Genomic DNA, 24,289 nt, shown 5'->3' with positions numbered 1-24,289 from the left:
CTAAACGTGTTAGGTTGATGCAGAATTCCTAGATCTCGTCTTGGCCCGTGAATTCAGTGAGGAAGGGTTACTCCAACACTACAGAGAATGCCACACAGTTTTAACTTTTTAAAGGATTTCATACTAAAAGTACGAGCATGAAGGTGATTGGAGTAACATTTTCCAGTGGATTAAGGGACAAGAACATATTCCCCCAATTGCATCACAAAGAGAGGATTTTAAAATCCCCATCGAATTTGACCAATATTGTGATGTGCGTTATGGTCATCACAACACATGCTATCCAGTTGTCAATGCTTAAACTGTCTGCATAACTATCCCAACAATATAATTAAAAAAGTAATTGTGTGCACATCCCACCTTCTGGCAGGTGCAGGACAAAAGGAACTAATAAAGTGAAAATGTAATGTCCGCAACATTGCTTTTTGCTCCTATATTTAATAAAAAAGGCAACGTTTCGACCCTGCTGGGTCTTCTTCAGGCAAATGGTGGACACATTTGATGAAGGAATATATATAGGTCTTACAATCAACTGACCCACCCTGTGATATCAATTAGTTTAATTAGCTAATAGCCCCACACATTACTCAATTAAGAGAACACTTACGGGGCCCTTCAAATCTCAATATTCCCAAAAGAGTACATAACATTGCTATCCACAGAAAAAAAATTATAAATAAAAATAAATAAGTATAAGAAACAATTCCATACAAGTCAAACCCAAATAATTAGAGGACAATACCCCACATATTCACAAGACCTACTGAAATGTAGTCAGCATATAAACAAACAATTTCTTACAAAAATGTCTTTTTTATTTTTATAAGAATGGTTTTATATCAAATTCTTCATTAAGACCATGAGAAGACTTTGTATTTAAAAAGTAAATCCAAAAAGTTTCCCGTTCGAGAAGTCTTTTATCATAATCACCTCCTCTAAGCGGTTTGTTGACCCGCTCCACCCCGATATATCTGAGGGCGCTGCTGACATTATGCCCAGCTAGTTTAAAATGAGCGGCTACTGGACTGCGCTCATCCCCTGTTCTAATGGTACTTCTATTTTGGTTCGTAGTGCTCTCGTTGTTTTGCCCACATAATGCTAAGCCACATGGGCAACGAATTACATAAATAACATGTGTAGTGCTGCATGTAATGACACCGCGAATGGATAATGTCCTGCCAGTGTGCGGATGATTAAAATTTGTGCATTTATGCGTGTGCGAACACTGGGCACAACTACCACATCTATAGTTACCGTCTGGCATACTAAGGAAAGACGTTGTGAGTTGCGGACATATATCATTTAGTTAGGGGCACATCTAGAAATAAGCTTAGGTTTTTCTGGAAAGACTCTGATTAATTTAGGGTCCGAATCAATAATGTGCCAATGTTTGTAAACAGATTTTCTAAATTCTGACACAAGTGGGGAATACTTTATGCAACATAGAGGTGACTTGTTTGGATTTTTATTATACTTATTTGATCGAAGACACTCATCTTGTGTTATCTGATCAAAACATTTTTTGGCCGAATCAACCCAATCTTGTTTATAACCTCTATTGAGGAATCTTTCTGTCAAATCCGCAGCCTGCATTAAGTAAGATGTATTATCGCTGCTTATTACATGGCTTGGCTGAATTCCAATGTAGAATGCGGTCTGTTATTTCTTGATAACAGACCGCTGCGAAGTATAACAGACCGTTGCCATGAAAAACAGCGCGTTGCTATGGACGCGGAACGGACTATTTTCTTTGGCGGAAGCAATACAATCGTTTTTAAATCAATAAACTCCTTTTTAAATAAATAATTTGTCAAATTATTTATTTATTTTGTAGGTAGCCATGTAATAAGCGGGATAATGTATAGTGAGCCGGTTGTTATAGTGAATAACAACCCCTTCAGGCTGATTCAAGATCCCTCCGCTTCGCGTCGGGATCCCGTTCAGCCTGTCGGGGTTGTTATTCACTATAACAACCGGCTCACTATACATTATCCCTTACATATTCTACGTACACGATTAAACTGACTGATCGGAAGACTTTTAACCAACGGCCTGGGATGAAAACTGTCCCCATGCAATATAGTATTGCGATCCGTGGGCTTACGAAAGAGATCAGTTTTTATGGTCGTGCCATCTTTATATACCTGAATATCCAGGAAACTGATTAGATGTTTATCATATTCCAAAGTAAATTTCAGATGTTCATTACAAGAGTTAAGATAGTCATGGAAGACCATTAATTCATCTGATGTGCAGTCAATAATCAGAAAAATATCATCGATAAACCGCTTGCAGAATAAGATCTTGGAATAGAATGGATTTTTCTGAAGCAGCACAAATCGTTTTTCAAAGAGACCCATATATAAGCAGGCATAGTTAGGAGCCATTTTACTTGTGCCTTTCTTCTGTATATAGAACTCTTAGATCCCTGAACAGGGGCCACAAAAAAAGTTTTTTTTTTTTAAAGATTTGATTTTTTGTTATAGGATTTAATATTTGCATTTGTTCATTTAGAAGTTTTTTTTTTTTTTTTTAAGCGACTTACAAGCAATTTGTCATTTAGAGCAAACACTAGTAATATTACATATAGTAAAATTTATTAAAAAACGATTTAAATAAAATCATCATTATTTGATATTGTTGTATTACAAATTTATTAAATGTTTTAATTTAGGTTTCCACTACAATAGTATATAAACTGAGAAAGTGATTATTGAGTTTACAGCAAGAGATTCCTGCCAGACCTGTTTTTCCTTTGTAAGTTAAATGAGTCAGATCACGGAGACGCTAACCTATTGTCTTTAATGGCTCTTGGAGCCAGAGCCACAGTCCAGACGTTGAATCGTTGGGCTGATTGGATTAGCACATATGCGTTTGAATGGTTATGCTGATTGGATTGAGACTGGTAACACGCTGGAGTCTGGGGCGGGTTCCTTAACCTGTATACTTAATTTGCATGCTTTGTTCAACCTCAATGTAAATCCCTCCCCCTAAATGTCTATAAATTTGCAAGGCAACTGTCTTGAGTTAGACTTGGAAGAACACTACAGACGACACACAGCGAAGATCCCAATAAATCACTTCTGCTTATCCCAACGTCTCCTGGTCTTGCTTTGATGAAAGAAAACTTTCCAACAATATATATTGTTTGCCTTAAGGAATAGATTCTACTCTGACTTTCTTCAAAATAAATACCTTCTATTCTAGCATCGTTTAAACTCAGATTTTCATTTTATGCCGTTTAAGCATCATTCCACTTCTTTTCCTCCTGTAATATCTAATAATAGGCATACAATGACATGATTTACTCCTGTGCATCCATAAATACTATTCAATAAGAAATCATTATTAATTACAATGTATAAACACAATTGACATTCCCAGTTTTATATTTCACCTTCTGTTGCTGGTTTTAAAAGAAGAGATGTATGACCTGTAGATAATGGTCTATGTCATCTTCCAAAACTCTCATTACTGAATTATTTTAAATCAATAGTGAATATAAGACATTTCCATTAGTGAAATGAGCTCTTCAAAACAGCCAGTTGCTTTGTAGAACATCCACCATCCTTGAAGTGGGCAAAGATTTACAACAGGTAATGGTAAGAACTGCAATATTGCATACAAATATACCAAATCATCAGCCATATAAGCATTTACATCTGTATGTTTGCAGTCCTCTGCTAGTGACACCACACTTTTCCCTAGCTCTGCCTGAGCTAGTTCCAGCTCCACGGTAGACTTTGGAGTTAGAGTTGTGGGTGATGGTGAGACGTAAACTGAGGTCTGTGCATTTAATTGGGACTGTCTGGATAATCTGACCTTTGTTTCAGTTTTGGAATTAATCATATTTGGAAACTGTCTAAAGCCCCTTTCACACTGAGAGCTACAAGATAAAGCGAAGCAAATGGCTGTCAAACAGATCTTTAACACTGAACGAGAAACGAGTGATTGCCTTCAGCTAATTCACATCTGCATGATGGGAGGCTCTGACCGACAATAAATTTTTCCTCATGTATGCATTTCATAGGTTTTCCCACTTGGTTTTAAACTCGTACATACAACAATAAATGTATTCTTCTGACTGTGATTTTGATTAAATAATGGGCAGATGTGTACTTTTGCGTCTATTCCTTTAATTCGTAATTGAAAAACGAAAAACATGCTTTCTTCTTTATTCATTTTTAGACTGGTGAAAAAATATTCACATACAAACTAATTTTCCTTATGTACAATGCTTATTTAATTGAAAATCAAATAATTGACATAACTTTTTTTCGGTTTTACAAAAATGCGAAATTTAATTTCTGCATTTTATTTGTGCATTTCATGGTATGGTGGATGTATTGTCCGGAGGGCTCGTCCAATCCGACTTTCTGCGGCTCAAACTCCCTTTGCTGCCAAATAACCGGTCATCGACTTACGACCGCAGGTTGGTCCTGCCTGTAGAGTGGTGAAACAAATTAACTGCAACATAATGACTTGTTTTCACTTAGACTAAGCCAAGATTAGGCCTTAGTTCAATTAGGACATGTAAGTAGCTTTTATAAACGTGCCTTAAAAGAAAAAAAAAAAACATTACTGGTGTGCATCTTGAGACAAAAGATCTCAAGACTCTTTATGACTTAATTTAAGATATTTCAGTGCAAGTTGCTTTCAGTTAAAACAGCTCAAACATGCATTTTAGTCTGGGACTAGCTTAAGCCTCATCTGTGGAACCGGGGGTATATGGACTAGCTACAAAAGACAAGCCTATATTTGTTCTCAGCTGAGTTGGTTCAAACAGTGTTTTTAAGTTTTATTAAAATTTAATTAAAATTGCATTTAACTGTCATTGTGAACAAAATAAGATGCGCAATACCAACGTCTGCGTGCGCTAGGTTACTGTGTAATCAGATCTGTTTAAACCTGCCATCCGGCAGTGTATGTTGTTAAGCCATCTTCCGAGTCAAATACACATCAATTAAGATTATTACAGCAGAAACATTAAAATGCATACCCATGGCTACATCATGAGAAAAGATGTCGCACAGCATAAACTGCTGATATACAGTAATTTTTTACTTCTAAATAATGATTTTATGTAATTAATTAATTAATTTCATGAGATTTGCATTTGGACATGTCACACTCGATAATGACAATGACTACTGTTTTACGGTGTGTACTTTACTCTTAACACCTTTTACCTATTTATTTATTATTCTCAGGTAAGGTAAAGAAAGTCAAATCTGACCTAAACCATAAGCATTCAAAAGGTACTTACAATTTGGTCAGAAGACTCCCCTGTGGTATGTTCTCATTAAAAGTCTTCCAGCATCATAAATCTAAGTCTCAGTAGGCAGATTTTGTAATCAATTAAATTTCTTTTAATTGGTTACTTTTCTTTATATAATAAACAAAAATATAAAGGCAAATAAAACTTCATCGTTTAAGTATAAAATACAATAATCATGTTTTGAATCAAAGGTGTAGTAAGCTCTGGGGCTTCTTATCTTCTGCTTGGGGTTTCTTGTCCTCAGCTCTGGGCTTCTAGGCGTCGGGGGCACTAGAGTATCAGTATCCCAAGAGGCAGTCAGTTCATCAGTCTTTTATACTCCTGTTGTTTACATCAGGCATTTGGTTGGTACTCCTCCAAAGTTTCCCAGATCCTTCTCCAGGCATGTGCAAGCGGTCCACTTCTTCATGTCCTTAAACTCAACTAAGATGGCTGAGTTCATTTAAAGTTCTAGGAGTCCTCTAGCGCACACACATAATTGCACTTTTCTGCTCCTCTCAACATGGGTTGGCACAGTCACATATACATACATAACCAATTACTGTACATCTATGTCAAAACAATATAAGCCATCTTTTACAACCAAAATAAATAACAACATTGAATGCAATGCATTATATCCACATTGGCAAAATATGTGTAACAAAAAGGCATCTATAAAAAATAAGGAGGCAGGTAATTGCATTTTCTTGATATTATACAACACTACTATCGTGATGCATACAGCTTTGTCGAGATAACACCACAAGTCACATAGCCTATATTATAACGTTAAAATTGCATTACTGTATTTTTTTACTTGCTTCTTGTACTTCTGTCGATACAGCCATGTCCAGCTGAGAGTCAGAAACTTCCCGTCTCCGGCAATGACTGGCACAAAATCGTCTCGCACTCCTCGCCGAGCAACCTCGCCTGACAGAAATCACCTCTCTGTATGGTTCCAGAGACATGGCTCTTGTCATTCAGCACTGAGGGAAAAATATCATTGCTGGGGTTCTAAATTGGCCCTACAAAACCAGTAAAATCAACATGTTTTCCATATTAATTTGTGAATATTTTAAATGTTTAATAAAGGGGCAAAAAGTCATAATATATTTTTTTTTTTGCACAGTTCAAATTCAAATTTTGGTGTTCAACTTTGCATTTTAAAAATACAACAACCGTTAACCGTTAATTTTTCAATAGCGGGTTAAAAAAGAAAAAAGGAATGGACGCAAAAGTATTATTTGTAGAGTTTTATATTAAACTGAATGCAACACATGGATAGCATTTCTCATTCTCTGTTATAAAATCCACACACTGGTCCAAAAAAAAAAAATCTCACTTTGTCACGCTGCGATTGATCGCGCCCGGTGTGAATAGCTTCATAGGGATCTATTGTTTCGATTCAAGAGCGTCATCGCAGCTTACATTTGTGTCGCTTAATCACGCTGTTTCTGCTGTTGAGGTACTGCAGTATATTGCTTTTGATGTTTTGTTAAATCTGTATTATCGTCTTCTGCTTGTAGAATGCTACGATTAAAGAGATGAAGCACTGGTTTGAGGTATGAGATCCTTCACCCAACAATGCTTCACCCAAGTATATAACCTGCTCTACAACGCAGAGGAACACCACTTTAGATCTATGTTATGGCTCAGTAAATGGAGCCTATAGATCTATGGCTATGCCGCCACTTGGTGCCTCCTACCACAACAGTATTTATTTGATGCCTGTGTATAAGCCCGCGTTCAGACGCCTTGAGCGTGAGGAAAAAAACAAAACTTTGGACAGAAGACAGCATTTTCTCTCTACAGGGGTGTCTGGAATGTACTGATTGGACTTGTTTTTATGACACTTGTAATGATATTAATGACCTCACGGAAACAATGTCTACCTATGTCAAATATTGAGTTGATAGGATAAATTACCACTTTTTTAGATGGAATAATCATAATATCAAGCTTTGGGTAACGAAGGAACTGAAAAGTGTTATCAACAGAAAAAAAAGACATTCTATTTTGGGGACCTGGTAGAGAAAAAAGCTGTCTCAAGAGAAGTAAAAAATGAAATAAGGAAAGCAAAAAGCCAATACAAGAATAAAATTGAAAATCAATATAATAGTGGGGATCTAAAGGCAGCCTGGCAAGGCATTAAAACCATGGCAGCCATTAATCACCCTGTGTGTAGAACAGGGCAACCAATAAAAATGAATGGTATAGATGACGGCGATTTGCCAGATATTTTTAATACATTTTTCTGCAGGTTCGAAAGGTCCTTCTGAGATAGTCTAGTCACATTGAGAGAGACGTGGAAGCCTCAGAGAGGGATAAAAATACAACAGGAAAAAGTCACAACACTATTTAAAAGTACAAAAATAGGTAAGGCTGCCGGTCCTGACGCCATCTGTGGGTGTACACTCCATTATTGTGCTGAGCAGCTTAGTGAGGCTTTTACAGTTATCTTTCAAAAATGTGCTGATAGTGGGGATATACCTGATCTATGGAAAACATCAACAGTAATACCCATCCCAAAAACAAAATTTCCTAAAGACCTCAATGAATTTAGACCAATTGCATTAACTTCCCTGGTCATGAAATGTTTTGAGAAGATCTTGAAGGACATAATCATCCCCCTAACTGTAGACAAATTAGATCCACTTCAGTTTGCATATCAAGCGGGCAAGGGTGTAGAGGATGCAAAGCTTTTTATCCTTGACAAGGTGTATAAACATCTTGAGAAACCTGCATCACATGTAAGAATTTTATTTGCTGACTTTAGTTCAGCTTTTAATAAAATGCAGCCTCACATTCTGGTTGAACGATAAGCCTCATATTTTAAGTTACCTGAGCAGATCCTATTACTCATCTTAAACTTTTTAACAAATAGAAGGCAGCAGGTCTATGTAAATGGAAATATGTCATCTGTTATCGTATCAAACACAGGCTCTCCTCAGGGCTGTGTGCTGTCCCCCCTTCTTTTCATATTATACACTGACAACTGCAGGTCATCTTGGGAGAACAGTTACTTAGTGAAGTTTTCAGATGACACAGCCCTGTTGTCCCTTTTACAGGGCAATCAACCGGATCATAGCAGTGCCCTTGAGGAGTTTGCTAGATGGTGCGACGATACTCTTCTTGACTTAAATGTGTCAAAGACTAAAGAATTGATTATAGATTTTAGGAAGGTTAGTGACGAACCAAAACCGAGTTTAATACACAATGAAGGTGTTCAGGTGGTACAAACATATAAGTATTTGGGCACAGTATTTGACTCACAATTGAAATTCAGAGAGAACATTGATAGTATTATTAAGCGAGCAAACCAAAGAATATATCTACTGAGGAAGTTGAACTCCTTTGGGGTTTGTAAAAGAATCTTATGTACATTCTATCAGGCATTCATTGAGAGTCTATTCACTTTTTCTTTCTTGGGTTGGTTTAATGGTTTAGCTGTGAAAGACAAAAAGAGTTTGAGCGACATTGTTAAAGTATGCTCAAAAATCACTGGTACCCATTTAAATGATCTTGGTTCTCTCTGGAAAAAAAGAGTGGTCCAAAAAGCAGATAGAATACTGTGCCAACCAGACCATGTGCTCAGGAATGAATTTGTTCTCATGCAGTCAGGTTGGCGGTATTATGTGCCAATACGGAAAACGAATCGCTATGCAAACTCATTCATTCCCTCTGCTATAAGATTTTTAAATGATAACTCATAACTACACAAAATGGCTCTTGTATTCCACTGCTGTTCTGTCACTGGCAGGTGAATGTGTGTGTTGTGCTGTGTGTGTGTGTCAGGGTGTGATCGTTTTGTATACATTTTTTATATTTATTGTGTGCTAATAATCTTAATTTAACCCTTATTGGATGGGTTGGCTGTAGAACTGAATTGCCCCCTTGGGGACTAATAAAGATATTTGAATCTTGAATCTTGAATCTTGAATGCTTCAGTCAACTCTTGCAGAGGACTAACAGCTTTATTTACAGACTTCTTGACACTGATGTATTGTCACAAGCTGCAGTTTTAAAAAAGCCCAAGCTTTCTCCTGCTCCAAAACCCTCAATCATATTTTGCCTTGAACCTCACCTGGTGTAGTAATGAGCTGATGAGAAGGTAGCAGTGTTGCCAACTATTTTCAATGGAAAGTAGCTAAAGCCTGCTCGAAAAGTAGATAAATGTCGCCAGATGACGTCATGCGTCATTAGCATATTAATGATGTCATTGCGTCGTATTTGCATTCTGCCTAATTTTTCGGTAGTTCAGTTTATAATATCGGTTATCTCCCCTAAACCGTGCTCACATAATGTTTTTATTTAAGTATATTGCCGAATGTCCAGTAAAGCTGTTCTCAACAGTGTTGCCAGATGTACGATAATTATCGTATTTGTACGATAATTTTGACCTCTGTACGATGTACGATCAATAATGAAAAAAATCACATAATGTACGATAATTTCAGAGTTTTCAGTCGTTCGTCCAAACACACATCGTACCGCTTCTCTCTCTGACCCCGAATCATTTCGCAGGCTCGCCTGCCTGCACGTAAACACACACACACACAGGCACACACGGTGTCGCCCGCACGTCAACACTACACTACAGTTTTGCCGAAGAAGACAGTTCAGTTTAACAAAACGAAGCAGTAAAGTGCTAAAAAAATGAGTTCAGAAAGGGAAGGTGAGGAGAGTGGAGGGGCGAAGAGGAAGGTTCATAGTTTAATTATGGTCTAAAATTATGGTTCAAAATGTGGACTGTTGGCATATCATTTGCACTTTGGCAAAAAAAAAGTTAAGTAGCCAGACTTCCTCCAGTTAGTGTGAGCGTATTACACAGCTTGTTTAAATTGGCTGTAAAATATTTGGAAAATAAAATAGTTGGAAAATAGCTATTTTTTATGCATTTAGTTCGTGTACGATAATTTTTCTCAAAAAAACGATAATTTTGAGGTTTTGGTACGATACTTCGACATTTCTAATCTGGCAACACTGGTTCTCAATTACATCTTTTCTGTTAGACAACGGAACGGAACGGAACTTAGGCTAACGTTACGTTAACCAGCAGTTATTTCCACAGCACTGACAAATTTCCGGATTTGTAACCTCGACGTCGTTAGACAAAATCACTATACATGTAAGTTGAAGACAGCATATCTGCTGTGATATTATCAGTTATATTTACATGTACATTGATAACTCATAGAGACAATTAGATTCCACAGAATGTGTTTCTTATTCTCTCACAGCGTAGGCCTATAGGGATCTCCCAGTCACGTGACCCCTAGCCGTGTGTCAGCCATTTTGACGGTATACATCCGTCAGCTACTCACATTGGCTATACTGTCTATGGACTGTCTAATGGCAATAGATCTATTATTAGGGGTGGGTAATATATTAGGGAGTATATTATTATACTAATAATATAATTATTAGTATAATTGTTTTATAATTAGCCTAAATATTGCAATACTTTGCGCTACAGTATTGATATAATTGCGTGCGCAAAATATCTCGATACTGAACAGAATCGAGTTTTCCCCCACCACTATTATTAGCTTCAGCTAACTCTTCACGTCATGTCATCGCACTTATTAGCATCACAAAAATATATATCAAGTATACAAGAGGAAGATAGGAATCATAGATCCATATGAAGCACCGCAAGTTCTTTTTACAGGCATTTAATGTGTAGAAAAACTTCCTGACATTGAGTTCGGTGACATTTACAGCTGACGTTAACTTAACTTACCTTATTCACTTCCCATCACGCTACACCAGAGCTTCATTAAAAGCATACAAAAGCAGGCTATCGGTTGTCATGGACATGTTACAAAAACTGAATAGACGTAAAAAGTCAAGTAACGTTAACCTTGTATAATTTCATCTCAACTTTATTGTATATTTTACATGCACTTTTATTATTTGTTTACATTTTTCTTCTTGTACCTTATATCACAAACAGTTGGAAGCCAGGCACCACCATCAGCGTTTTGCCTGTATATTGCCGCCAACCACTTGTTTCTCCGTTTTGTTTCTTTCGGGATACGGTATAAAGATAGGCCTATTCCTTTTGTATGATCACGTATCTGATCGCATCCAACTGCACAGCATCGCTCGGGCATGATAGAATATCGCGACGAGCTGCAGTATCAATGTAGTTTATACCAGAGCCCGTCTCTGTTTATACTGTCTATGAGTATCACCGGCAGTTTAGCATTTTCTATTCCGTCAAAATGGCTGCTCCAAATGGCGTGACGTCACGCGGGATGTCCCTATAAGCCACAACAATGATATTCAGTTCCAGTCAGAGACGTTAAGGATAATCTGCCCCTAGAAGGTTAATCCTTAGGTTGAATTAATTACATATATTTACGAACTATGTGCATATTTACAAAAAAAAAAAAAAAGAAACTACACATTTACAAATTATGTGCAGATGTACAAAAACAAAAGCAAACCTGGGCATATTTACAAGCAAACTGTGTTTATATTTACTAAAAAAAAACCTGTGCACATTTACAAATCAACTGTGTATTTTTACAAAAAAATCTGGGCACATTTACAAATTATGTGCATATGTACAAACAAACTGTGTACATATTTGCAACAACAAAAAAACTGTGCACATTTACAAACTAACTATGTGCATATTTACAGAAAAATTCTCACAATTCAGTCAATCTAATCAAATTTTATAATCTGATAATTTAACCGAACCACACATTTATATGTGATAATTTGGCAGACATGAGTGCCACAATTATGTACATAGACAATGGAAAAAAAAATGTATTTAAAAAAAAAAAAACTTTTCTTGGATTGATTCCAGATCACATCATTAGAATGTTGAGACCGAATTATATCTGATGTACAGAATAGAGCTGAGAGTCTGCAGGGACATGCATTTCCTCAGCTTGTTTTTAACGACACTCATTTGACTGAACAGCCTTTCTACCTCAGCGTTTGAGTGTGAGGACAGAAACTGCAGCAGAAGCCAAGTCTTCATATGGGTTTCTGCCAGCTGAATCAATGTACTTTTTAATTTCAGCCCAGAATGCCAATGTGTTTGTTGCTTCCTCCCATTTCTGAAGATGAATAGACCTCCACTGATTAATAATTGTATCCGGGCAATATCCTAAAAGATTTGCAAATTTGACCATGTCTGTCAGGCTCTTGTTGTGGTTTAGTGTCTCCCCCACATTGAACAAAGACATGTGCTGCAGTATCTCCAAATTATCTGGGAGCCTCGCACTCAGTTCATTTGCTAAGGAGATGGTGTAGCTCACACATCTCCTTCGAACACAGTCCTCCTCCTCTGGAGAGAGGTTTAGCTGTGCTGCCTTGGACTCAAATATATAGCCAAGGTATGGCTTGGGAGAAATGTGGCCATCTATTGATTCTTTTAGGACATCAATTTTTACCATTGGGTTAATGACCCTGCTGCAAACAGACTTAATTAGCCTCATTAAACAGTCAAGCATCTTGAGCGGATCTGACTGTTCCCTCTCAAAAGCCTTAACAGTGGACTGCACCTCACTAATAATAGATTTTAAAAAAGTGAGATACAGTGTTAAAAACACGAAGAGTGTTTTTGGAGGCAGAGCTTACAGCTAACTGCAGTGAATGACACACACAGCGGATAAGGACAAGATGTTGTAAGCCTTCCTCCTCCCTAAGAATTTTGTGTACACCATTGTACACTCCTGTCATTACAGATGCATTATCTGTGCCAATGCCAAGCAAGTTCTCCGCCTTGAGGCCACACTTCCCAAGAAAAGCTAGAACTGCTCTGGCTATTCATCTAGCATCCCCTCACTCCAGCTCAACAAGGCCTAGGTAGGTGGCCACCACATTTGCTGTCTCCTCACTAAAATACCGAATCACGATTCCGAGGTATTTTGAGACAATTACATCGTTGCTCTCATCAAGGAGGAGGCTGTATTTGGAGTCACCAATATCAGCCACCAGTCTTTCAATGAAATATGGGGCCAACACCCTATTTATCATTTCCGTAAATGTTAACGTTGTTTGCTTGGATTGATTGAAGGGCTTGGACTTTTCATTGTGCTTTTGAGTTGAGGCATGCTTTTTAACATCGGACAACTTGGCACAAAATTCTGTCTTGCAGTACCCTTGTGTCATTGCCCACATAGGGCTTCAGCCACCCCTTAAATTCAGGAATTAACTCCCATTCTTTCCTGTACTTTTGTAAATATACCTTAGAGTGTGACATGTTTGCTATTTTAAATGTTTGTAATGTTCTAGCTGTGTGTATTTGTATTTATATTTGCTTGTGTATATAGCCGCCTTTTATATTTATATTGTGTTCATATGTTTAATAAAGTTGAATTTATATTGTGTATATGTGTTTTTGTATGTGTATATGAGTTTGAGGGGGAAACAACGGTCAAATTAAATGGTTTGAATTAAAAACAAAGGAGAAGGCAGCTGATATGTGATCACTGATTGGTCTATGCTAACACAGAGTGCACATGCGCAGCTCATTCATGTCTATGTCAGCTGGCGTGCAGTCAACGGAATGTGCTGCTCCTCTCAGCCGCTCACTGAACAGAGCAGATGCAGAGAGATGTGGCTGCAGCGGGGAAGTAAGACCTCACGCTTGCAGTACTGGCGATATTTGGAAAGTTGCTAAGGTTTGTCCAAAAAGTCGCTAGATTTGTCGCTAGTCGCTTTTTTGAAAAAATGTCGCTAAAGGGGTCTGAAAAGTCGCTAAAAATAGCGACAAAGTCGCTAAGTTGGCAACAATGGAAGGTAGGCCAAGCTCATATGTAGATGCAAGATCCCTTCTCTTTTTCCAGCTAAATGAAAATATACTTTTCAACAATGGCGTTTTGGGGGCCTGAAAACACAACATTTTGAAAATGGGTTTCAAAGTGCAAGTTTGTGAAAACAATAGTGTTATAGTCTGTGTGATCTACAAAAAAGCACATTTGTTAAAACGGTGAAGTCATATGCATGTGTACTACATATTTAGGGGCTGTTTACACGACACCATTTTCAACTAAAAACGTAAAACATTTTATGCTTTTTGGCCATTCGTTTACATGACAACAGCGTTTTGGGTGCCTGAAAACGCTAAGTTTTGAAAACGGGTTTCAAAGTGCAAGTTTTTGAAAACGGTCAACAACAAAAAACGCGAATCTCTGAAGACAATGACGTCATGCTCAAGCGTATTACGTGTTCAGTCTATAGTGTTTCATCGCCATCTAATGGCCTGTCAGCAGAATACAGCGTTTTCAGTCGTTTTCGCGGATCCGTGTAAATGGGGATCGTTTTGACAGTGGTGTCGTCTGTACACGGAAAACTCAAAGGAAAAATGTCTCCGTTTTAAGCATATCGTTGTTGTGTAAACATACCCTTAGTCAAGTAGTTTCTCATTACAAAGTGACATCGCCATCTACTGACCTGGCATGAATACAGCGTTTTTAATTGTTTTTGCGGATTCCTGAGAACGGGGATCGATTTGACAACGTTGTGGTCTGTACACGAAAAACGCAAATAAAAACGTTTTTTAGTTGTTGTCTGTTTGTGAAAAAGACAAAGGAAAAACTTTAGTGACAGTTACAATGTGGTTGAGATAAATCGATAAAAGTACTAAACACAAGTTTAAGGTTAAAAATGTTTTACTGTTTCACTACATCAGCCCTGGGGAAGAGATTACATATAACTATGGGGATTCTGACTGACTAGTAACATTCTATTGTTTATTTCTCCATCTATATACTATATCTTTTTTCTTTTAATTCTCTCCTTTATTTTCTGTCGATCATCACACTTTCATTTACACTACCCATCTAGCACTGTTACTGTAGCTATATATACACACACACACACACACACACACACACATGCTCAAATGTCCTCAGAGCTCTCATCTTCAGCTGTATCTGTAAGGAAGTGCTGTTTTTTCAGCTTGGTTTTTGCATGTGAACTATAAACTCAATTTACGATGTAGTACTGGTCACATACATCTGCTTTAATTGTTCCAGTAGGGTTTATCAAATAAGCATTGTAATGATGTCCGATTCGTGAATGAATAATTTGAGTCGGATCATTTCAATGAATAGGAGAAACCCATTGATAAAACCAGTCTGAATGATTCATTCATTAATAGAACTGATTTGGTTTTCATATATTTGGTGCTAATGTAATGAATATGGTGCAGTTTTCTTAATTTACAGTTTTTTTATTTACAGACTTATTTTATTAGAATATTGAAACCTATTGCCATTGTTCAGACCCAGGGCCTTCTCATATTTTCACATTGGAGAAAAGTGCGGGGCAGGAAGATTAGGTCAAGGACAGAAGCAGTGACAGTGATGCTGGAAGCAGGCAGATAAGATAATTGGGGGTCAGGGCCTTGGGGTCCGGATTACCAATTATCCAGGGGGCCCAGAATCCCTGACTGTGATGAAAGATGATGACATCTCTGCTGCTGTGCGAAGTGACTTATGTATTCTTCAGCTGGCCCAATCATTTTTCAATAAACATGGACAGGACCCCACCAAATATGACTATATTTGACAAAAGCTCCAGGAAGGTGCGTTTCCACCATTGAGCCACTAAAATGGTTCACTAAAACTAAAAAAAGTTTTGAACAGAAAACTATAAAAGTATTAAAAAAAACTAACAAGATCGCAAAATGAACATGATTAAAGTGGCAGTTTGTTTATTTATTTTTTGTTTACTTAAAGATTTAAAACCCAAGCGTTGATGTTTTACCACAATAAGTGATGCATTGATCATAATTATTTTGAGTCAAGATTGCACATTAGTCACAGAAATAAAGTGGTTTACCGTTATTTCACAAAATAAAGAGACACACTTATTCAGTCGCGACTGTTTCTGTTAATATGTAGTCACAGGACAGTATGTTTACATCACATTTAGAAAGAATGATAATTTCTACAAATTTTCCACTAAAAATAAGCTTTAGCTCTCTCTCCAGTGACCCGATACAGTTATATTTTCAGTCAGAGAAACAGAGAATCGAAGATAGCGAAAAGTTGCATTATTTTATGACTGTGGAGCTAAATATGATATCAGACATTCCAGTATAAAGAGACGAGACGCACTGTCAGACCAAATAAATACACGTTTGTGATAGCCTTTATGATTTGTCTGACATTGGATCAGAAACAGAAGATATTTCAAACACTCACTGCTGTCTGAAAGTGAGTTGAGGTAAAATGATGACTTTAATGCTGATGTTAGCTGGTATATGAATCATCCGCTTCGCTGTTGCCTCCAGAATCAGGTAAACTCTGCCTCTGTTCGTAACCACTCCTCAAGCCTGAAGCCCGCTTTGGACCAAGATATTCAGCAGTCCCCATTGGGGCATTGGAATATCCCATATTGGAAACGCGACTGGACCTGGCACACACTAGCATGCCCGCTTTTGGCCCAACAGTGGAAACGCAACTATTGAACAAGATATGTGACATTAAACATTGCAGAGCTTTAATGGCAGAAGTCAGTGAGGGGATATAAATTCAACCCAGACATTCAAAAAGCTATACAATGCAAAGTGGTCTGAACTTGTTTCTCACACAGCTTTGACTACCTTGAATGAGGCACACTTTAACAAGCCATCCACCCTCCCTTTCACAGAGGACATACAACGTCTTGATCAGCATCTTGAAAAGATTGATGTTTTAGCATCTGAGAACTTGAAAAAGATGCCTTCAACTCAAGTCAATGGGAAATGGGAAAAGTAAAATAATACTGTTCAACCAAGACAAGGAGAGGTTGCAAAGATGCAACTAAAAGGCTTCCCAGAGAGGGACACAGCTGCCCTACACAAGGATGTTGCTGCAGGCCTGACAAAGTTTGAACAAAAACTTTGTGCACATTTCAGTCGGGTGGAAATTAGGAGTAAAAGAGGGTGAAAAGTTCCAGTGTTGCTATCGCAAGGGATGGTTGATGCTTTATCACACCACACGCTGAAGAAAAGTGTGTGGAGTTCCGGAAAAAAAACTTTTTGCAGGTCTCAATATTTTGACTTCTTATCGAGGACAAGAGTATCTGAGGATTTATGCAAATGTGTGTGGAAAATACAATTTAATTTTTCTATTTATTTACATTTTAAAACAACTTAAATAAACACTTATTAATATATCCATTTATACAGTTATTTATATTTTTATGTTTGTATTTTTAAATTGATAATTAATTTCCTCATTTTATTTTTAGTCTTCACCTCTCGTCCTCCATGGCGATCTCAGCAGCAATCATTTATTGTTTATTGTTAAATATCTAATTGATGATCATATTAACATACATATCCCAATATATGTTAATTTCAATCTTGCTTGTATATTTCCTTTACAAAAGAAATGATCAGGCAAAGTAATATGTGAATGGGCAAAGAGTACAATGTGATTTTTTTTTTTTAATGTGTGTGATTTGAAGAAAGAAAACATTCAGATCTACAATTCTTCAATATTGCTTGGTATTTGCATCTTTAGACTAATAATATTGGTTTGAAGACATTTACCAGTGTAAAGACCCTGGCAATCTCTCAGGGAGTATATGGTGAGATATGTGCCTCGCGGTGTTTCAAGCGTTTTGAGTTTGAATCTCAGCTCTACTATCCTTATAATTTTGTTTGTAGTTTAATAGACTATTTGTCAAAAATAAAAACTCCTGAAATGTTAATTTATTGATTTGAAACACTTTTCGGAGATTTGTTATTTATTGTCTGTCATTTTTATTAATAGGCGTTTAGACGATAACATTGAAGGCTACATGCTGTTAACCGATGTTGGCCGACAGCATATATGTTTTACCATTCTTGATGCTTAAATAGGTAACAGATTAACAAATTCAAGCGTTTTGTTTAATTAATAATCGCACATTATAATATAAATTTGCTACATTCCAGTTGAGCCTCTGTTGCGCTGCACACAGGACAAAACCCGAAAGTGCTATTGAAGGCAGATTATCAATTATCAGCCAATCACACCAGAAAATGAAGATGATGAAGCTCGTCTTTAATCTGCTAAATTGTTTTGTGAATCATTGATGAAATTGAGATGACTGAAAGTGATACACGGCCATAGCTACGAAAGAAAATTTTAAAAAGAAATCCATCCATTGAACAAATCAGAAAAAAAGACTGATTTTTTTGAGTTCTACGAAAAAATAACAGACTAACTAAATAGTACTGCTTTCAATATAAAAAAAACACACAAATTCATTCAGTTTAAAACCCCATCAAACATTTCAAGATTTAAATAAAGAGTTGGGACAGTTTATTTATTTAAATAAAGTCAGTTTAGCACACAGGTGTGGAACTCAGTTCCTGGAGGGCCACAGCCCTACAGAGTTTTTGTTCCAACCCGGCTTCAACACACACACACACACACACCTGCAGTTTTCAAATAAGACTGAAGGACTTGATTAGCTGATCAGGTGTGCTTAATTAGGCTTGAAGCTAAACTCTGCAGGGCTGTGGCCCTCCAGGAACTGAGTTTGACACCCCTGGTTTAGCGTTTCCCAATGCGAAATGAGAAATACAGAATATTATTCTTGCAACATTTTTAATTTGTATTGCCAAAGAAATTGCAGATTTGCTATGTACAGTTAAAACAGTACAAAATGAAAATAGTACAAAGCAACAAATTAAGAACAGTATGTATGTGTGTATATATATATATATATATATATATATATATATATATATATATATATATAAAAGCTCCTTCAGTATTATCAGCAGCTATCGCGTTTCGCAGGAAGTAATTAAATTGTAAAATTCGGCAGGCAAATCGCATTATCTCACAAGGAATCATGCAATCGGGAATTTAGCGAGAGAAATTTGTTCCCCACAAGGATTCACCTCAAGTTTGTGAACTTGAACACGAGATTTGCGCATCGATCATAAGCTGCCTGAGTCTGCATTGCTGCATTATTGACACCGGACTTGATGTGATTCACTCTCTATTCATCTCTGAAAGTCTCCACGTAGCTAAGTTCCTTTTTAATGCTCATTGCTAAAAGCTGTCCGGGTATTGGTAACATGCTTGTTGCTAATGCTATACGTGTGGCTAATTGCAGTAGCGTACCGTGGGGTTTCAGTCAGGGCCTTCAGTAACGATCTAACACACACACACACACACACACACACACACACACACACACACACCCCCCCCCCCCTTACGGATGTAAGTTACCTAATACAAATAAATAAAACATCTCCGGTTAACTAGCAGGACATTCATTTTCGTTTGTTGAATAAGATGCATTCTAGCGCTGAAATGTGTTGTTCAAGCTGAGTGCTCGTTGCCGCTGTTATCAGTGGCGCGGATACAGTGTTCTCTTGTGGCTCGCGCACAGTTTTCACTTAGATGCGCGCTTCAATCTATCGCCGTTGCGGAGACTTTCTAGTCGTTGAAATCTTACAAAACAAAATGCACACAAACGCCCTGCTTGATATACAACCATTGATGAACATATTCGGTAAAATAAAAATAAAAAACTATACGAGTGTGGATTCGAACCCAGAACCTCTGTCACGCTTGGCAAAAGTTCTACTACTAGACCATAGCAGTACACAAAAGTTATATAAGTATCAATGCATTTAGTCACGTGGAAATTCTCGGTACTAACAATATTAGTAGATCTAGAATGACAAATGTACCAAAAATGACCCAATTTACTAATGAAATTTATTTCTGGACATCGTAATGTTATTTTTCCTGAAAATTGTTATTGTACACAAACATGTATTGTATCTGCCCACCCATGTCGATGACATCAGCGCGGGCTAGCCGTCGACACATCGCTGGGCCTCTGGGGCGTTCTGTCATACGCATCACAATTTGATTGGCTGATAAAACACGTCAGTCAAAGTTATGATCAATTGGAAAACGGCAGCTTCAACGGAAGGCTAGCTATACTACTAGTGCTGGTCCACGGAGCTGCGTTTAGATGACATATGTAAAATCCAGCTCAGACTCACAAAAAATAACCATATTCTTTCTGGAAATATAATTGTAACGTACTGATAGACAGTAATTGAATTTAGACATGTTCAGACACACATTAATTTAATTTTAGAAAAAAAAATATTTTTCTATTTTGACAGGGCCAGCAGAGAAGGCCCTGCTGGCTCTGACGGCACACCACTGGCTAATTGGGCTTATCTAACTTAGTCGTTTTCATTAAAATGCTCTTGCTAGGCTTATGTGATCATATTGAGAGACCCCTCGCTGCAGCCTGTTGCACGATGACGTAGCTGGATCAGATCCAATACGTACTGGATGGTGGTGTGTTTTGGCGACGTCAGTACCGATCTCTGGGTTTATAATGCACATGTGCTGGTCTTAAGTGACATGTACCCAGCAAACACAAAAACGTTTTAAAAACTTTTTTTTCACATCGTGAAAATACAAAATAAACATACAAGATAAATACAAAAACATACAAAATACGTATTTAATACAAGAGATGTCGGGGTTTTTTTTACGCTATAAATACTTTTTTTACAACGTTGCATAAAAGTTGTTTTTTAACGTTGTTAATGCGACATTCTTCAAGCGTAAATATCACTTCTTACTTTCTGGACGTCGTCCTGGTTATAACACGTTCACCCAAAATCACCAAAACGAGGTTTCCAGGTTGTGCTTTGGATGTAAATTACCTTGAAGTGTTCCTCACACACTGCATGTACATCTACATACATCTACATCGGCCTTTTGTGATTCCATTGTGAAGTGTAGTCGTAAGTGTAACAATTAAGATGTCTCCTTGCTATATTTGAACTATTACTAATCATTACTTTTGCCGGTTCTTTGTGACAGCTTTTAGGTGCTTTATTGGCAGAGCCACGCTTACAAACATGAACATGTGACTACCGCATCAGCACCGAAAACATGGATTTTTTTTTGACAATAATCGCACAACCTATTCGATATTCTATAATTAAATACTCAGGTAAAATCCTAATAATGTATAAAAAATATGGTAATTAAATTTGTATTTTTCGTAGGTCATCATATAGCCTAATGTGTTTCCCACATTAATTTTGTGAGTGGAGCTCGGTACCTCTAGAGGTGTCCGGGGACATGCCCCCCTGGAAGAAAATTGTATACATTTTAAAGATAAATTCATTAATCTGGTGCACTTTGAGTGACCCGAATCCACTGTTAAAAATTAGGGGTGTAACGATTCATCAACTACATCGATGTGTCACAGGTCGGGGCGGGCCAATTGGACTGCACCCACCCCTCGAGACCCGTTACCACCCTTGGGGAGTCGGACAGAGGACAGGCAAAGATGACAGACAAACAAGACTTCAAAGGATCAGTATTTTATTAAGTATAAAAGTGGATAAGAAAGTTCAAATGGGTGAGTTTTTCTGGACAGGGTCGTTCCGTCCTACGAACCCACCAAAGGCCCACAGGATACAGAAAAGGGAAGTGCTCTGGTGAGTGGCTTCGCTGTCTTCCAGTAGAAGGGACGAGTCAAGACTCACGACTGGGAGGAGGCTGCTGCAGGACGGCTCAGGTGCGTGTTTCGGGTACGTACTCTTCTTCACAACGGGAAACAGACAGAGAACTTACGGCTGGGGAGCTGTACAGTAGAGGGCTGCATTGGGATTGAGTCCCGCCGGGTCCCGCGGGACCCAACGCAAATCTCGCGGGAGCGGGCGGTTTGAACTTTGCTGCGGGCGGGAATGGGCGGCTAAAAAAAACACTGCGGGATCGGGAGGTAGCCTAGCGACATTATGGAGATGTCAATAATGGCACTTTTCCACTACACAGTACCAGCTCGCCTCGCCTTTGTTTGGTTTTCCACTGTATAAAAGTTGTAACTGTATCTGCTTCCAGGTACTTTTTTTTCATACCACCTCCGGCGAGGTTCTAAACGAGCTGAGGCGATACTAAAATGTGACGTGAAAACACGGCAGACTGCTGATCAGAGAGAATCATCACTATTCACTGCGTCATCATTGCACGCGCCAGACAGAGTATCCTGAATAAAAACAGCAAAAACAAAAACAAAACCATCCAAAAACAGCATACACTCGATTTCCTCCATTGTCCTGTGTGTATGTGTCCAGAATACATGCCGGCCAGGGAAACGAAACAAACAACCCCATGAATCTCTTCACTAATAGCAATACAAATACATGTTTTTTCCTGCGGTACGGGAGAAGACACAAAATCAATGCATCTCTATTATTGTGCAGGAATAAATTCTCAGAGTTTTGCGGGTGCGGGCGGGAGTGTAACACATATGTTGCGGGAGCGGGCGGTAATGGTCAGAAATTCGGCGGGCGCGGGCGGGAGCGGGATGAAGAAAACAGTCCCGCGCAGGGCTCTACTGTACAGCAAAGCAGACAGATGAGTATACAGGCACGTAATCTTCTTCTACAGGTGCCAGACAGAGAACTTACGGCTGGGGAGCTTCACTGCACAGCAGACAGGTGAGTATACAAGCACGTAATCCTCTTCTTCTACAGGTGACAGACAGAGAACTTACGGCTGGGGAGCTTCACTGCAAAGCAGACAGGTGAGTATACAGGCACGTAATCCTCTTCTTCTACAGGTGACAGATAGAGAACTTACGGCTGGGGAGCTTCACTGCAAAGCAGTCAGGTGAGTATTCAGGTATGCACTCCTCTTAAAGGGCTGGCAGACACAGAGCTTGTGACAGGGAAACGTTACTGCAAAACAGACAAGTGAATATACAGACACGTAATCCTCTTCTTCAGTAATGACAGACAGAGAACTTACGGCTGGAGGAACTTCACTGCAAAGCAGTCAGGTGAACATTCAGGTAAGCACTCCTCTTATAAAGGGCTGGCAGACACAGAGCTTATGACAGGGAGACGTTAGGCTGGAGGACTTCACTGCAAAGCAGTCAGGTGAATATTCAGGTATGCACTCCTCTTAAAGGGCTGGCAGACACAGAGCTTGTGACGGAAACGTTACTGCAAAACAGACAGGTGAATATATAGACACGTAATCCTCTTCTTCAGTAATGACAGACAGAGAACTTACGGCTGGAGGATTTTACTGCAAAGCAGTCAGTTAAGCATTCACCTACGTGTCTCTCTTCACAATGGGCTGACAGATAGTACACTCAAGTTTCTGTGGAGTACAACAGTATAAGCCTCTTCTTACGTCCGGGATTGTGATAGAAAACTCAGGTAAATAATGGACATTCAGCGGGTTTAAGTTCACACTTCACACATCAAGGCAGTGCATCACATCACTTCATCACTGCAATTCAACACTCAGTGGGAAATACATATGGCTGTCGCCCATTTCCTGACCCGGCATTCTCATCAAGAAGTCCCATAGACAAGAGAGAGAAAGGGTGGAGATCGGTTGAACTACTCACAGTCTCTCACCAGCGATCTTTACTGTACAACGATTTCCTTCCTCCAGTTAAATCAGCGTGCTCTTCCTCCCACATTCACAGTCTCGCGTCCATTGCCAGCGCCACTTCCTCTTCTTCACCGCTCGTGCTTCCTCCGAGATACTCAGTCCCCAAAAACACACCCCTCTTCGGCCCGTACTCTCTCCTTATATCCCACCCTAACGACAACGTGTCTCATCGTGCACAGCTGGCGGTAATTTTGGCTGATTACCCCGTTCACGGGGATTTTGCGCTTGCCCGGAACTAAGCCGGTGTTCTGTTGTTTTGGGTCCGGCGGGAGGCAAATCTCAGCGGACATTAGTTCCGCCTTGCACGGAACTAAAGCTGGAACTTTTGTCACCTCGTGACAGATGTATCGATTTATATTCCTATGATCCAACTACATCGATCTGTGCTCGGCTAGTTGGCCTTCCGGACGACATATATCGATCTAACATCGTTTTAAAAGGTAATCACTATATTACGCTTCACTATATATAAAGCACAAAATAAACTACAAGCATGCAATGTCGTTACGTTTTAAATTAGAAAAAAAAACCTGTGTTGTCCAGATTCAGTATCTGCAGTCAGATGATGTTGTCAGGCTATATGTCCGTGTCATTATTCTATCATTATTTTCATAAC

The sequence above is a fragment of the Squalius cephalus genome, assembly GCF_949319135.1.
Source record: "Squalius cephalus genome assembly, chromosome: 4".
Lineage (NCBI taxonomy): Eukaryota > Metazoa > Chordata > Actinopteri > Cypriniformes > Leuciscidae > Squalius > Squalius cephalus.
This window is presented reverse-complemented; position numbering follows the sequence as displayed.